General features: G+C 39.1%; 1 long non-coding RNA gene across 1 annotated transcript in view; it reads left to right on the plus strand.

The window, feature by feature from the left end:
• The window catches only part of LOC105934285, a 55,681-nt gene extending 51,099 nt beyond the window's left edge, over positions 1 to 4,582 (plus strand). The window contains exon 5 of the long non-coding RNA XR_004932243.1: positions 3,459 to 4,582. This is a non-coding gene — a long non-coding RNA (uncharacterized LOC105934285). The remainder of the gene's footprint in view (positions 1 to 3,458) is intronic.
• The last annotated feature ends 13,566 nt before the right edge of the window (positions 4,583 to 18,148 follow it).

Raw genomic sequence — 18,148 nt, forward strand, 5'->3', positions numbered from 1 at the left:
GAATGGGCATTTGAAATACAAGGAACTGTACATACAAGTATATGATGGTGAATTTGCAGAAATCTAAAAAAGTCACAGTTTTCGAGGACATACAGGAGCTGCTACTCAGAGCAGAATTTACAAGGACTACACAGTCATGCATGAATCAAACAAACAAAATACCACTTTAGGCATGATTTTCATGAATGAATAGCATCATAACATTGCTAAAAGCTCGAAAAGGTTTATTTTGAATGATATAGGCCCTTTAAACATTATTAAGCATAAATATTAATAACACCTCACAAATACTTCTACTTTATTTATCAAGTGTTTATTGTAGTTTTGCTTAAAATAATGTATGGAAATCACAATAACGATTGATATATGTTAGAAATAACATCATACAACTAAGTAATGAATATGTTGGATTTGTTTTAGCAGCTGTAGCAATAATGGTTGATTTTATGTTTTAAAAATAAGCAAATTGATCAAAACCAGAAATTAATATCTACCAGTCCATGCCCACTCAGTAATAAATGGATTACACTGAGTGCATTCTGTTTGAAAATGTAAAATCCAGTACTCTCTATATACAGCTATTGTTAACATGACATCATCCAGGGGCAAGCATCTTCAATGTCAGCATTCTAGGCATATCTGTTAAACTCAATCACCCCTTTTATAAAGCCCAAGACCCTTTATAAGTTATGATACTAAATACTTCGTAGTGTTTTAGGCTGATGGTCCAATAAATTCCCTTTCAAGAGAGGCTTGTGTCTTCTGTCTTTCTATATATTTCAGATAGCTCTGATACCTATTCAGTGTTGTAGCATTGTGAAATAAGGCGATGAACTTAGTCAGATCAAGAATCAAGTTTTAACTAGAAGGCTGAAAATACAAACGATAGAGGCAAAAAGTGTAATTCTACTGAAACTGGAAGACAGCTTATAAGGTAACAAGAGACATAAGATTCAAGAAGTAATAGGAAACAAAGGAAAAGAAACAGAGATCACACTAGCTGGTGAGAAGCGAAGACCGGTAGTGTGTGTGTGAGTGTGTGTGTGTGTGTGTGTGTGTGTGTGTGTGTGTGTGTGTGTGTGTGTGTGTGTGTGTGTGTGTTCCCCTGGCTCTCACCTCCATGCGGTATCAAGATGAGGAATGGTCCTGCCAGCAATCAGCCCAGGCCTCGACTAAAGCTCGGCACAAGGATTCCCTGCTGAAACCATTAGTCTGGGCATTAAACACCATTAGAGTACACACACACACACACACACACACACACACACACACACACACACACACACACACACACACACACACACACACACACACACACACACACGGTTGTGTTTCCAAGACTTAAGAGGAATTTTCATTGACTCACGATCATTAATCTATCTTTATACAGAAAAAGAGTCTGCCTAATAGTTATATTAAAGCATGTGTTACCATAAAAAAATTGTGATTGACATCACGGGCGCTTGTTTTTGACACAATGTCTTATAATATAACATTCAAAGATCCAAAGAGTCTTTAATATAACTATGCAGACACATTAATGTGCCCATAATATCGGGGAAAAAGTTATGCTTAAATACAAACACTCGTATATTTAGTTGTTTTACTGTAGTTCTGCATGCAAATATTTTATCAATGACACACATTTGTTCATACACATGTTTAGTTACCCCCCAAAGGCACTGGGACAGACACACACACACACACACACACACACACACCAATGACAGCCAAGGAATTGGTTAAAGCTGAAGGCGAAAGAGCAAACGGAAAAGAACAATAACAAAAAGGGAAAGATGTGAATTACAGCATGAAGGAGAATTTGTTTTTGCTTCAATGAGTCCTTTCTCTTGCTTTCATCCACTTTATCAGCCTTTTCTGATGTATGATTAATTTGTAGAGTAGGAAATTAATTTCCTGTCTTTTTTAATAAGACTTGAGCTTACCTCATCTTTCCCCTTAAACACGTCAGTGTCTCTCATACCTGCACGTATTACAACTGCCTGCACAGAAGTGAGTGTCTGCGCTCTCACACTGCACGGTGGAGCGAGCCCGTCCCCAACGGTCCAGGTGTAATTGGGTTAGTGACAACCAGGACAATGTGACACCTGCAGGTCTCAGCTGTGCCTCTCCCCGCTGAACTGGCCTGGAGTCAGCTGGAGCCCTGTCATCTGGACCGGTCTCTGCTGAAACGGCTACGCTGGGACCCGCTCCAGGGTTAGAGGCGTGGCCGGGCACAAAACAAATATCAGGCTAAATCCTGACCTTTAATCTCGGCAGGACGCGGTTGTGGTAGATCGTGTCTCTAAAGAAAAAGAAACAATATGTGGATGGAGAGCAAGTCGTTTTTAGAGATACTCTAGTTTTTTTTTCCATGAATAAAGCTGGACGATGCAGACGATGATGTAGCACAACACTTCTGGGTATGCTACTGTTGTTTGCGCATCAGTTGCCTTTAAAAGAAATAGAAAAATGTGATCTAAAATAATTTGTCGAAAAAGCTAAATCGATGGTATAAAAGCCAGGATTACCTTTTATCAAGTTCCAGTTGTGGTCAATGTAAGAAAATATAGGTCTAACTGTCTTTTGTTGAAGGAAAATAGAGATGATCACTATTAGCGGTGCGATATGCTAATGATTAGATTAGATTAGATTCAACTTTATTGTCATTACACAGGTACATTACAAGGCAACGAAATGCAGTTTAGGTCTAACCAGAAGTGCAATAGCAGCAAGTGCAGGATAAACAATGGTTCCATAAGTACAGGACATGGGTTTTTACTGAATAAATATATAGATGGATACTATTATAAACAGAATTTTACTGATAGATTTAGTACTGTGAACTAAATTTACAGCTGGATATGTACCGAATGAGTCACCGTCTTGCCTTTTTCAGCAAGGTGACTACAGAATCAATTGTGGCTTTTACTGCTTATGCACCGCAGTTGCATTCCTGATAAGCCAACTCTCCATAACTCCAAAACCGTTTACCTTCTTTAGTTAATGGCTTTAACATTGTTTTAGCTTTACAAATAATTATATGCAATAAAATAGCTGCCCACGACTCTGCACGGGTAAGCAGGGCATAAACACTGGATGGATGAAAAAATGTCCCCCCACTCCCCCTCCCCAAGACTCACTCTTAAATAGACGCGGAGAACAAGCCAACTCTGCTTTCTTCCTAAGGCTCTCTGTGGCCTCCACGTTGCTGCCTTGCGTCACGCGGCGATGCATCAGACAAACACCACTGGTCTGTGACAGTTCCCTCATGCCCCCTTCCTCTCATCAGGCGAAATTTGCGATCACAAACTGATATCAAACCAACGTCGCCCTGTCACATCACATTTCTGCTGCTTATGTCGGAGGACCGTCTCTCTAGGCCGGAGTGGCGGCAGACCATGCTAACCAGCACGACGCCGTCGGAAGCTAATAAATCATCTGTGGTTTTATTTCAGATTTATTTGGACCGTAATGAAGACGCGACGGGCCCCGGGCTGTAACCGACGGCGACAGGGTGACACTGATGAATGGCTGAAGGTGCGTTCTCTACAGTTGGAGGGAAAGGGAGGACTGTCATTTTGCAACGCCCGCGCTCAGTGTGCCTGTGTGAGACTACCTCGCCGACCTGTTAGATCACACAGTGGGAGTGTAAACAGGATATTTATGGAACATGTGTAACTATTACTCACACAAAGGTTTCTAGATCTGATTTATTATCACCTTTATCTTTATCATCATTACCAGAATAATGGGGGCTCCATCAACAAATTTCAGAATAAAATTTCCTCACATTAATAATAATGATCAGCAACTTTATCATCGTTATAGTCCTATACATCATTGCGTAATCAGCATCGCCTTGGTATTTACATTAACAATTCTCAACCCTAATTAACATCATTGCCATTGTTATTATCATTATTACCATTTTATCATCTAAGTCCCAACATAATTGTGCTGCATTATGCCAGTATTATTCACTTTTATATTTATATTTTTCATTACTGCAATTAAATCATCCAAATCACCTTTGTGATCATTTTAATATAATCACTTCAAAATACTATCAATCTCAGTTTGATTGACAGTATTTTAGAAAATGTGATTTTGTGTGATGACACATAGTTTTGTTAGCTCTAGCATTAGCATCACACTGGTATTGAGAATATTCCAGCTAGCGTCAATCAAAGTGCATCTCTTATGAAGTACCCAATCATCATACCTTCAAAATCAGAATTAATTAAATGGTGCATCCACTCTGTTGTCCGGGATCTGTTAGGATAAATCTTGGAGTAGTTAAGTAGCTACCACCATGTGGTCAGGAGCAACCAAACCACAGAACTGCACAGAATGATACAAAGGATACAATGCGATCCTCAATTAAACTCGAATAGAACCGACAGCCGATTTAAGGAATGGAAAGATATGGGTTTGGCTCCACATTTTAGTTTGATTGACTTTAAAAACCTCTAAATATTTAAAAGATCACGGGTTAAGAAATCAGGACTTCTACAGATTATTTGCTTTACCTTTTCAGTTTTAAGAAAATTGTAGACAGTGCATCCACTTTTATTGTAATGTCTGCGTTATCCAAGCAAAAAAAAAAAAAAAGCAGAAAGAAGTCTATATTAAACACATATAGCTAGCTAGAAAGATAACAGATATGAATTTGTGAATTTCTCCAATGTGAGATCAATAAAGCCTATCTTATTTTATTTTTGCAGTCCATTATATTGGATAGGTAGAGGTACCAATCAAGGCACTGATTGTTAACTAGGACTCTTGAATAAAGTCAACTCCTTTTGTTGGTCTACTCTTTGCGATTTTACATTAAAACCACATTCCCCCACAGTTTATTTTTCAAGTAGGTACATCCACACCAAGAGAAAAGGCACATCCAAGTTAAGGGAAGAGGTAATCTAGGTAGAGCGAAACGTGTTTGGATGAGCATGTTACAATGGGCGTTTACCCAGACTAAATCCAAGGGGGGTGCCCCGCCAACGAGACCGCTAGCTCCCCCCAAAAAGCTCACAATATGTAGTAATTGTACATGTTCACAGTTAACATTTATTAGTTAATTTACACAGTTGATTTATGATCTAAATAACGGCAGATCACATCGTAAGCTATTTCTGTCCCTATGCAGTCACTCCGCTATTTCAGCCCTCTCTGTGTTGCCCAAGCAGACTCACGCTGAGTCGTGTGTGCTCACACGCAGGGGAACACACATGCTAGCAGAGAGCTCACTGAGAATTATGTTGGAACCTTTGAAATGCCAAATTTGATAAAAAGCTGGATGAAAATAGGCAAGAGAGATGGGAAAAAACATCTGCGAGACCTACTGACCACCTGCAAAGCAGGCAGGAGTATCTGTGTTATTTAAATGCACAGAATTTCATGATCGCTTGTTTCACTGAAAGAAGAAACTGACACAGGAAATTATTTTTAACAGCGCCTGTCTTTCAAATCTTAAATTCTTACATTCTATGCTGTTACTGTAATTATTACTCTTGCATTTTAAATTGTCATATGGTTCACATTTTATGTTTTTATTGTTTGTTTATTTTTGTCCACCATGACATGTGCTGCTGCCTCTCTAGGCCAGGTCACCCTTGTGAAAGAGGTATTGATCTCAATGTTTTTTTAACGGGTTAAATAAAAGTTAGATGCTAATAATCATAATAATAATAATAATAATAATATAAAAAGACGTGTTCAAACAGCTGTGAGTGTGCTGCAGAGTTGAAGAGTTTAAACCTAAACCTGATCATGTTAAAAACAAAGCACTAAGTTTACAACACACAAGAACAGATTTTTCTGTTAATTCAATATAGCGTTTTATAAGTTACAGGCAAATTACCAATAAGATGCATCAAAACAGATGTCAATGTTTGACACATTATTTGACACTATTGATCATGCCATTCTTATTGAGTGCCTGGCAAACTGGGTCAGCCTTTCTGATAGAGCACTCGACTGGTTTAAATCCTACTTAAAGAACAGGTACTTTTTTGTCAGTAAGTAACTTTATATCAGAGGACACAAAAATCACATGCAGGGTTCCCCAAGGGTCCATTTTGGGTCCCATCAAGAGTTAGCACACAACTCCAGCTAGTACAGATCAGGCCCGAAATCTGGATGTAGTGATGGACTCAGACCTGAACCTTCAAAGGCATCTAAAGACAATCACAGATCTCAGGTGTACTCTGCCTACCCAGAACCAGAACCGAACATGGAGAAGCAGCATTTAGTTCCTATGCTCCACTTATCTGGAACAAACTCCCAGAAGACTATAACAGAGCTGCAACCTGTAGTTCCTTTAAATCAAGGTTAAAAACCTATTTGTTTAGAGTTGCCTTTGAATGTTAGTGGTTAAGTTTGTAATCCATTTTGTCTCATATCTTGACCTGCTGCTACTACTCCATTGCAATGCTCCTTCCTCTGTAATGTTTTCTTTTCTTATGTTCTGTTCATGTACAGCACTTTGAATTGCCTTGTTACTGAAACGTGCTATCACATAAACTTGCCTTGCCTTGCCCTAATGCTAGCATAGAACTTTAGGAAACTGCTACATGAAACAGATGAGCTTTAATGTCTTATGGCTGGCCTTTACAGCTGCTGAGTTTTCATACACATGCCAGTGGTTGTAATAACTTTGATGTAGTATCAGTATACACATCAAAGAACTTCAACATTAAGCAAAGTAAAATGGTTTATTCTTGTTTTTTTTGTTTTATTTTTATTTTTTACAGTTTTTAAAACCTCTTCTGGAAAAAATATATGTATATAATTGAAATCATAACCTTAACATATGCAGAATATTTTTGAGGTTATAATTTCAATCTATTAAGATATTAAGAATCAATTCAATACAAATTTCATATTGTATAATGCACATTGTTTGATAAACGTCATATTCTGTCTGTTATCATTTTAACACCTGTGCTTACCTTGTCATAAATATCTACTCTTTAGCAACTGGATTCAAAATCTGATTGTACCTACTGTGTTCTTTAATCAAATATCCCAATTCAGTACAAATAGAAATTATTTAAAGTAAAATGCACTATATGCAACCTGTTACAATGTATCAATAAAAGATGTCTGAAACATTTAATAAAATCTTTTGATCATTATTTAGTTATCGGTTAACATGACTTTTATCAAAACTTTGACCTCTTCTCCTTCTGATCGCCTTTAGTGCTGTCCTTGCATTGCTGTACTCTATAACACTGACTCTGTGAATTAATAGTTTGTTCTTTCTGTGTGTCATCACACTTCTCTCTCTGTCAGCCAAGGACAAATCGACTGAGCCGACTCAATGCTTCAAGCCTGGCAGCTTCCAGTCATGCTGTCAATCAATGAATCCATACGAAGTCTGTCTCATGCGGGGCTGACAGAGTGTGGCGCAGCACTTTGTGAACAGCGCAGAAAGACATGTACACATCATAAACAACAGTGAAGAGGAAGTCTGACAGCTCGCTTGACGAACTTCTCACGCAACAACAGCTATTCTGAAAACACATGTTTTTTTTATGGAAATACAGTATAAAAAGTAAAGCATCTGCCTTTATTACACCAAGGAATCTGTAACTTTCAGACCGCAGGGAATGTTCCCATGACAAATACTTTCTGAGAAAACTATCAACTCAACATTTCTTTGCCCATAATACACTTCTGTAAGGTTTGCAGTTACTGTATAATGGCGCCATATGTTTTGTTGGTTCCAAGTATTTGCACTGTGCTCAATTAGTGATCCAAACGAAACAAAATCCATTTGTCGCCTCAGCTGTAGAACAATCAAGGAGTGACTGCATAAAATGAAAAAAAGTCTTAACCTACAGTGTGTCGCAAAAGTGAGTACACCCTTCAAATCTCTGTTAATATCTTCATATATTTTTTTCATGGAACAACCCTGAAATATAAATTTGCTGTGCCCTCAAAATAACTCAGCACACAGCCAGTGAGTGCACACTTAAGTGAAAATGTCCAAATTGGGCCCAGTTAGGGTGACTTGTCAGTGTTCTCAGGTGCGAACGGGAAGCAGGTGTGCTATATTTGGGGTTATCGCTCTTACACTCTCATACTGGTCATGGGAAGTTCAACCTGGCTCCTCATGGCAAAGAAATCTCAGAGGATACGAAAAAAAGTGTTGCTCTACATAAAGATGGCCGAGGCTATAAGAACATGGGCAACACCCTGAAACTGAGCTGCCGCATGGTGACCAAGACTGTACAGGGGTTTAACAGGACAGGTTGCGCTCAGGTAAGGGCTCACCATGGTTGACCAAAGAAGATGAGCGCACCTGCTCAGAGTCACATCCAATCCTGTCTTTTGAAAATAGACGTATGAGTAGGGATGGGTAGCTTTCACATTTAAACAGACACAGCACTGATACCCGGTACCTGGGAATCGATACCGGTACTTAACGGCACCTAGTTCGGTACTTTTGTGTGTTTATGTAGTGATAAATGTTAGTTTATTAATAAAATGCTGAAATGTAACAATTTAACATATTTCACAATATATAAACCTGTTTGACTCTAGAAATAAATCTCATTAAATGATTTATTAATTTTAATACATTGTCTGAATCCACAGCACATAAAACACATTTCTACCAAAGCAACACTTAGAGTGAACGAGGTGAATATGGGACTGAAGCTGTGTGTGAATAAGATTCATGGAATTATTTTTAGTGCAACAGTTTCAGAGAAGAAAACAAAAAATATCAAAAACATATTTTATCCCATTTTGTAAATCAGGGTGGGATACATTTGCAATGAGGGAACAGAGAGGCTTTCCTCTGCTCCCTTTGCTGTGACTACAGGTGAGTTTCACGACGAGGCAGCAGCTGTCTGTGAGAGAACGCTTGGAGTGTGAACGGGCTCACGGCAGCACTCACCACTCTCTCAAGACCATAACACTAGAACTAGTGTTACTTTCATGGGAAGAAGAAAGTTGCTAGCCTGGCCTGCCAGGCTCGGTTTCACTTTTGCTTTGCTATACAGCGAAGTGAGTCTGGTACTGCTCCCATGGAGCCCTCTTTCCTGATATCGACCAATCACATGGGTGGGCGGGTATTATATGTTGAGTAATGTGCAGCGCCTGAGAATCCCTCAGCCAAAACAAACAATATGGCCGCTGCTATGGAGTGTTCGTTTGCTAGTTCACTTTCTTCTGTTTTAAAAAAAAATCATTGGTCCGTAGTCTCCACTCGACCGCGGCTCGCCAGGTTGAATTATATTGTGAAATGTTGACAGCGGAAGTCTGATTGGGCATTTTTTACGTCATATCCGCAGTTTCTCTGATTGGTTTACTTTGCGCCTGTTAACCCCACACCAGAAAAAGCCTCCATGGGAGCCGTTCCAAACTATCTTAAGCTGTATCGAAGAGAGGTAAAGGTTAGTCTGACTGGCCAGGTTATAAAAGTCATAGATTTTTTGCAGGTCACTTTTTTGAAACAAAGGTGCTGGATGGGTCCGAAAAGTGGGCAAATATAGTGAGAAATGCGCTAAATTGGCAGCAGTGGCCAGGTGCTTAGATTAGAAGTATTCCCACCACTGGCCTTCCATTTCACCTCATAAATATTGCAGCGAGCAGAATCTGCCAGCGCATTTTGAAAAGCGGAGCCATACTTTTTGCTTTCTTTACAGGACCACCGGCTACTGACGTCATTACGCTCTTGTGTGTTCAATGCTGTGTTCATGTTCGGCATAGAAAATCGGCCACTCTTCCACTCCCTCAGTGTCACAGTGATGTGTTTAGGTATCAAACATGGTACAATTTGATCTCACGCAAATTGGTCCTTGATAGTACCGATAGAATTCGGTTGATGCTTAGAAATGTACTGAATTTGGTACCCATCCCTACCTATGAGTGCCTGCCAGCATTGCTGCAGAGATTGAAAGGGTAGGGGAATCAGCCAATCAGGTCTCAAACCACATCCTTACTGCATCAAATTGTTGCATGGCTGTCGTTCCAGAAGCCTCTTCAAAAGATGATAAAGAAGAAAGCCCACAAACACTTTCATGAAGACAAGCAGACTAAGAACGTGGATCACTGGAACCATGCCCTGTGGTCGGATGAGACCAAGATAAACTTATTTGGTTAAATCGTGTCAAGCATGCGTGACAGCAACCAGGTGGAGAGTACAAAGGCCAGTGTGTTTTGCCTACAGTCAAACATTGTAGTGGGAGTGTCATGGTTAATGCCTGCATGAGTGCTGGTGGCTGTAGGAAGCTACCATTCATTGAAACCAGTAATGCCAACATGTGCTGTGACATATTGAGGCATACTATGATCCCCTACTATTGGAAATTGGGCCATTATCCAACATGATAACGACCCTGAACACACCTTCAAGATAACCACTTGTGAAAACTACATGCGCCTCCCGTACCACTACAGGTTGTTTACAACTTCATTGATGAGTGTGAACTTTATGTTGCTCTCAAACATCCGTGTCGTACTGTTAGCTTAGCATGTAGCACCGTTACGCTCACGGTTTAATTTCAACCTAATTTTGACGACTTTCTGCGTAACGACCTGTTACACTGAAGAGCGATGGCAAGAACCTATGGAGCTAAAATGGTGACAGCTTGCAGCGACATTGAAAAGAGATTTGGCATTGTAAAATCCAACATTGAAAAAATCACTTGCAATGACATTGAAAAAGTGATTTGGCAAGGAAAAATTAGACACTGAAAAGTCAAACATTGTTACAAAGTAAAAACTTATGACGAGCAGATTTTTTCAATGAGAGATATTTTCATTGTCACTGCAGAGTTGCTTCAGCTACGATGTGACTACAAGCTGGCACTGTTTTGCCGTCGGGGGCGGGGCTAAATTGAAGGCCCCTTCACAGGCCCTCCGTTTTTGTGGTACTCCTCATCATCTACCTGCTGTCATTGGTTTAGCTCCATGTCATTACAATCATTAGCTGTATAAGCTAATGACGATAACATTAATGAAAATAGACATTGATCTAAACTCATAAAAAATAACACTTGTGGTATCAAGAATGTATGAATGCATGCATATACAAGAAGTTTGAAAGAAAATCTAAAATCACTTTAAATTGTCCTCTGTTTTCCTTAGCTAAGAACTTTCATTTGCATTTTAAAATATTAAGTTAAACCTTGAGTTTTCTTTACTATTTTCAAATGGCCTCAACCCCCCCCCCCAAAAAAAAAATAAATAAATAAAATAAAATAAAAAAATCCCAAACCAATACCTCTTGTGTGTTTTTTTCTTCTTCTCTGAACCTTCTAGGCTCCTTAGGTTGCTGGGGCTCCATCACTTTATAATTTTAAGGCATGCATTCAAATGTAAAAAAACGCTGTGCTAAATTATTTAGCACAAACTTGGAGTATCAGCAAGTTCTCAGATATTATTCAAATGGACTAGACATCATAACTCATATGTTTTTCATATATCATTATGTGTTTTAATAACTTATCAACCACTCTCCTTAAATTGCCATACAAGCTACAATAAAAAAAAAATAGTGATGTGTATTACGCCTGTGAGATGTGCAGTGAGTAAAACGTGCCTATGTGCAAACAACATATTATCAAGGGACTAAAAAAGCTGTTCTTGCCTAACATCAACACACGGTGCTTGTGGGATCCTCACTACATTGTGCATTTAAAAAACCCTATTACACAAAATTCAATGCTCCGTGACATAAACTTGCCATTTTCTACTCACCCAATAGCTCGGCTAATTCTACCTCTTCTCATCTTCCATTTAAAAGAAATAACCATATGGGCTTAAGAGAAATTCCCCCGATGATGGAAAAACTCCCCCATGATTTGAGCTTTAATCTTCACTGCAACATCATAAACTGACCTCAGTGCTGTGACCAAAATTACCTACATATTGTGACAGTGGTTATTGTTCTCTAACAACAACATCTAAGGCCTTCACTGCTGCAGTTGGAATTATACCTAGATTAAATTAATTAACACTGGTGGATTTTAGCGATGTGCGAGTCCTAAACGAATCGTTCAAAACTGGTGAGTCACTTTACTGCCTCTGTAGTCATGATTCGTTCTCTCCTTTAACTCCTTCCCTGATTCTTCTTCTTCTTGTTATTCCTGGCTAGCCAACGACAAAGAAGAGTACGTACACAGTAATGTAACCACACAACTGTTACTTTAACTGTGTTTATGGTAAGATTTCAACTTAACCACTGTATCAGCCCTATAGGAAAAAACAGCTCAACTCGTGGTTTCCCTCCCCGCAATGAGTTGTGAATAAAAGACTCGCTAAGAGCATTCACTGAACAGAAGAATCACGGAGTTGTTAACTCAACCCAGCACAACAAGTCCCTAACTCATTTCCAGTACAGCAACTCACTCGCTCGCTCACTCTTCCTCTCCTGGTGCTGTTTGTCACTTGATATTACGTCTCCTAACATCCTAATTTCCCTGTGGTGGTGAAGAGACAATGATTCACTATTCATGTGATGTTTGTGTCCCAAAGCAGACTGCATAAAAAAAAAAAAAAAAAATTAGCCAGTTCCACTATCTGTTCCAAGGACAAATAAATGATGCGATGTCTTCCTGCTGCCGCTGCCTCGCTAATCCCATCTGTGTTCCGCCTTTTTCATTTCCTTATTGTAAATTATTTATTTATTTATCTATACGGTTTTTGACCTGTGTCAAAAACATTCTCACTAGGGATATTTTTTTTGCAAACTTCATTTATTGTGTTATTCAAGGGGGGAAACAACAACAATAAAATAAAGGTTTTCCTTTTAGATGTTGATCTGTCACTTTCCTCACATGTAAATCTAATTTCCTTGTTTTGAGGCCGTGGTTTTTGCGGTATAAATAATCGGGGATAGGCATAAGGAGGAACATGTGTGGCACTTAGGGTCACTGACCCTCAAAAACCCGATTCAGGTTGAGGTTTAACTCATAAAAAGCTGAATCAGTGAAAAGAATCATTTCACCCATCACTGGTACTTTTACTAATTAGGTAGCTTCTAAGGGCGATTGGTTAGTACTGGATTTTATGTAGGGGTAACAGAGTTAAGGGGACTGAATACAAAAGCATATCACAGTTTTTTTAATTATTTGAAAGCATGCCTCATTTCCCTCCCCTGTCACAAATATAAACTATTTTGTGCCGCACAAAATGATCCCAATAACAAACACTGAAGTTTGTGTTTATAATGCGACTTGAAAAAGTTCAAGGACTAAACATTCTTCTGCAAAGCACAGCTATAACAATGCCAAGAGATGAAGGAACAACCAAGAGAACATCTTTCAGAGGACGGATGAACTACTTATAAGCTGGAATGCATGTGCTACACTTCTTTTCTATCACCCTGCCTATTAAGGTTTTTGTCTTTTCAATGTTGAGGCGATGTAAAGACATTTAGCCTCTCTCCAGCTGACAGCTACTAGAAAAGATAGATAACAGTTCGGTTTACACAAAGCTGGCACTGTCTTCATCCTTCCATCTTCATCCATCTGTTTGACACGCTCGCTTCCACTCGTCACTCTACATCTCTGTCCCTTTTCTGCTTCGAAAAAAAAAAACCTCTCCCTCTCTTATTCGGCGGTCTACCAATTGTTTTTGCTGCCTCTCTTGCCATTTTTTCCTGCGTTTATCAAATCTGAAACGCAGTTTTGTAAGTTATGAGCGTTTCCCATTGGACTCTAAATTCCTTTTTTCATATGGGTGGAAAGGCATGCCTTCAAACACATATTACAAGGGCATATATGCCTACAAACGCACACACCTGCAAATGCACATAGCCAGTTAATTAGAGCTTGAAACTCCTCTCTCCTAATGAATCTGGGGGTAATTAAAGAGCCCCAGGACACGGCTGTGTCTGCGAGCTGGTTCTAATTAAGCCCAAGCGAGCTGATTTAGCTAATTAGCTAAAGGCTCGGTGTCGTACACCAAAGCATTCCAGCCCTTCCAGCCCCAGCAGAACACAGGAAGTTACGATGTTCCCAAATTGTCCCTGGCAACACCTTCATTTCCTGGGGCATTAATCACCAGAGTTACAACTGTCTCCAAGGTGAGTGCCAAGTATAGGAATGGAAAAGGAACTATTGGCTCAGATAAGAAAAGGAAATCGGCTTGTAAATAAGAGTCTGCAAATGTGCTGGGAGTTTGTGGATAGTGTGCCTCAGTTCTTAGACCAGTAAACAATACTTTTAGAGCAAGAGTGCATGACAATGATATTTTAGAGGGAGAAAAAAGTTTGATAGTGTGTGATGATATCCAAAACGTTTGACCCCAAGTCGTGCAGTTGACTCTCTGTGTATTATTCTCCAGTGAATACGGGCCCTTTCTTTCAACTCCGGGATTTGTAGAAGGTTTCCAATCCAGTCTGTTCAAACAAAAGGTTGAAAGCTTGAAAGAATAAAACGAGTCAGCTTTGTTGTAACAGGTTCACAATTCCTATAAATGGCTGAAGTCAGCTCTGGGTGAATTCACTCTTCAATTTAAGATTGTCCAAAAATGTGGTTATTTAATTGACGTTCTATGGCAGATAGCCACCTTCCAACCAGAAATACTATAGTAAAAAAATACCCTAACTGTAAATGGATGAAAGAGCGAAGGATATAAGTAACTATAACCCGCTGAAGTCTAGTTCTAGCTAGCTAGAGGCTAGCTGCACAATGTACTGAATCGCAGTTGTCGTCACAATATCAATGTTTTCATATAAAATAAGTAAGGACTGTTGAGCTGCAGTATTAAATGTAATGCTTTAGATTCCATGTATGCAAATTCTGCACGCCAATGCATATTTTGAGTGGATGAGTTACTAAAGCTCCCAAAGATTGGTGGGGACATTGTAACAAAGGAAGAGAAAGTCAAGCATTAGGAAAACGTGGGCTTATCATTGTCAACCTCACCATCACAACATTCAGCAGTAGTAGTATCAGCATGACTACGACATGTTTTCCTGACATCGCATCGTTTCACGATCCACCGTTGTGGAATGTTTCCCCACAGGGGGAAACGTAGTATTGTTACAATTTAGCTCCTCAACACGTTTCAGTCCTACGTTTTATTTGACCTATTCGTTTACACTGGCTTGCGACCAGGTCACGTGACTATCAAGTTTCCCTCAGTGTAAAAAGAACACGGCTGTCGTTGCCCATGGAAAAGTAAACATTTAAGCAAACCACTGCATATACATTTCTAGCGAGAAGTATGAAGATTATTTTCATAATCTTCGTTCAGGGAAGGTACACAATCATTCATTCATTAGTTTCGTCGAAGGTTTCAGTGTCACATGTTCTACGGTGTGTATGCTGGAACTATTTTCTCTGTACCCATCCCCCGTCCTTATAGAGGGAAATGCTAACTTTAAAGATAGAATTCTATACATTTTAATGAAATTAATAGCGAGAAGTTTTGAGTTAGGGTTGATTTTATATAATATATAATATACCAGTGAGAGTTGACTGTGGGATATTTAGGAATGAGAACATTTTACTAAGAAAACCACACTAAAGTTCTCTGAGCTTGAAAGGAACTCATTATCTCACAAAGGTTTATACAAACAGTCTACATACCTGGTGCTTGATTTTATACACCTTTGGCCATGAAAAGTTTTAGAACGTCAGATTTCCGTTATTTTGATAGGCAAAGGAGCCCTTTTCGCTATCTATATCCAGTTTTTGAATATGGCCAAATTGTAGACTTATTTGCATGTGAGAAACCTAGACTCTCATGCTACCCTTTTCCCTTGACCTTTAAGGTGGGCTTTTAACTGTTTTTAGTAATGTACAGCAGATATAGCCCAAAATCATCATTTACCCATACTAGGCCCAGATCGGCTTCAGACTGTCAGGAGAGCCTTTTATCTAACTTAACACTCATATATAAACATAGTGCTATTGGCTCTCATTTGGTATCTGTGAAGGCTTCCAAACTACCATTGGGAGTGTGAAGTAGAGTCTGTGCGCGTGCCATAGGCTTGTGAATGTCCGTTACACCCATGATAAATGTGTAAAATTAGACTGTGCTCAATACTTTTGCAGGGACATTTTGAATTAGGGACAAATTCTAATCATTTATTGTTTGAAAATGACATTATCACTGTAATGCGTATTTACTTATTACATTTTTTTTAGTAAATGTAATAAAAAATACATTTTTAATCCCAAAGGAAATTAAAAGCTTGTATGACTCATGTTATTGAGTTTCTGCAATGAGCTGTGGATGGCTACTTGCAGGAAGGATCTCCTGTAGCGGTCTGTCTTACAATGGATCTGGAAAAGTTTCTCATTGAAGACACTCTGTTGAAGAGCATGCTTAGGGTTGTCCTTAATGTTCTTCATTTATGAAGAATACTTCCATTTAAAAGCATCTCCAGAGTTTCTAGACTCTCTTTATTGAAAAAGTTTAGCAAGCTTTCTCAGTTACTCTGATGGTTCAAGTCAATTGCATCTGAGGCTACCCCTACATATAATGGCAGAAGGGATAACACACTACATAACAGAAAAGAGCTGCAGCATCTTGCTACAAACACTGACTGACCTTAGCTTCTTCAAGAGACCTTTTACTGCTTTATGTCAGGGAAAGTGTAATGGTAAGGACCCATCAAGGACTGCATGAGCGATAGACTGATATGTGGTTGACAGGACATGATAGTATTATATATGAAACGGAACCCTTGACCAACCCATGGATATAAATGTATTAAGTTATGTAACCATTATCCCTTTGAAAATATGAAACTTAGATACTCACTTGCCAGCTGCACATCATATTTTATTCATCAGAACCTAAGCTTTACATGCAACAGGGTATGTGCTCTCCTTAAAAAAAAAGCCCCTATAAATACTGAGTTATGTACCCCCCTGGCACTTTTTGTTATGATTGCGAGTCGATTAATGTTCTTGATGACTTATGAACAGGCTGCTGGTCTGTATTTATAATTTTCAATAAAAGCTTTGAAGACAAAAAAAGATAGCAACCTCCATTGAAACAGCCTTGACAAATGGGTTGTGGTTAGGAAAACTACTAAATGAAATACTGTCTACATTTCCTCAAATAATAATATGAAAGTATTATGCATACTTTTGCTAGAAATGTGATCCAAATATAAAGAATTACAGATCCTGTCTTTAAATTTTACATTTCCCTCTATAATTACGGGGGTTGGGTACAGAAAAAATCGAACCCAACCCTCTCTGACTCCAGCATACACGTGGTAAAACACGTGACACTGAAACCTTCCTCAAAACTAATAAATGAACGACTGTCTACATTCCCTGAATGAAGATTATACATATATCATGCATCCTTTTTTGCTAGAGATGTCATCAAAATGCATGCGCGCAATGCGTGCACCTTGGTGACGTAGGTAGGAAAAGTCACTTCCTCCCTTCTTTCAGAGAAAATCTTCGGCGAAGCTAATGAATGAAAGATTGTCTATCTTCCCTGAATGAATATTGTGAAAATGATATCCATACTTCTTGCTACAAATGTGATCAAAATGCATATTAACGCAGTGGTTTTGCTTAAATCTTTACTTTTCCATAGGCAACGGCAGCCATGTCCTTTTTACGCTGGCGGAAACTTGATAGTCACATGACCTGGTCGCAAGCCAATGAATAGGTCAAATGAAACGTACTGAAAAAGCTAAATTGTGACAATACGACGTTTCCCCCTGTGGACTGACGTGGATATTACGTGTTTTTCGGTGAGACTGGTTTGGTTGTAGCGGCCTGAATGAACAACAGTTCAAAGAAAAATTCATTTCCCTATCAAATATCTTCTTACACCTGTTGTGCTTCCTATAATATCATTTTTAAACGTCTCAGTCAAAAAAAAAAATACAAACCATCACCCCAGAAACATAACTTCTGACTTGTGAAAACCTACTGTCCTCAGCATGACCCGGTATCACGTATAAATTGTGCATCCACTGAGCAGAAAAATTCAGATTATCATCCGTCGGGGCCTGTCAAGTTGGAAATTGTCCAATTCTTCTCACCATCAAATATCTTGGTGCATCTCTAATATTTTCACCCAACTTTAATCCACTTCCTGCTCATCTCTCCCAACTCCTCTTCATGATCGCCAATATCGCCAATAACTCAGCTTCCTTCTTATTTGATTGCGCTTCATTCCTGGTGCCGGGGAGCTGGAGAGCGGGAGC

This window comes from Fundulus heteroclitus, chromosome 13 (assembly GCF_011125445.2).
Source record: "Fundulus heteroclitus isolate FHET01 chromosome 13, MU-UCD_Fhet_4.1, whole genome shotgun sequence".
NCBI classification, from domain to species: domain Eukaryota; kingdom Metazoa; phylum Chordata; class Actinopteri; order Cyprinodontiformes; family Fundulidae; genus Fundulus; species Fundulus heteroclitus.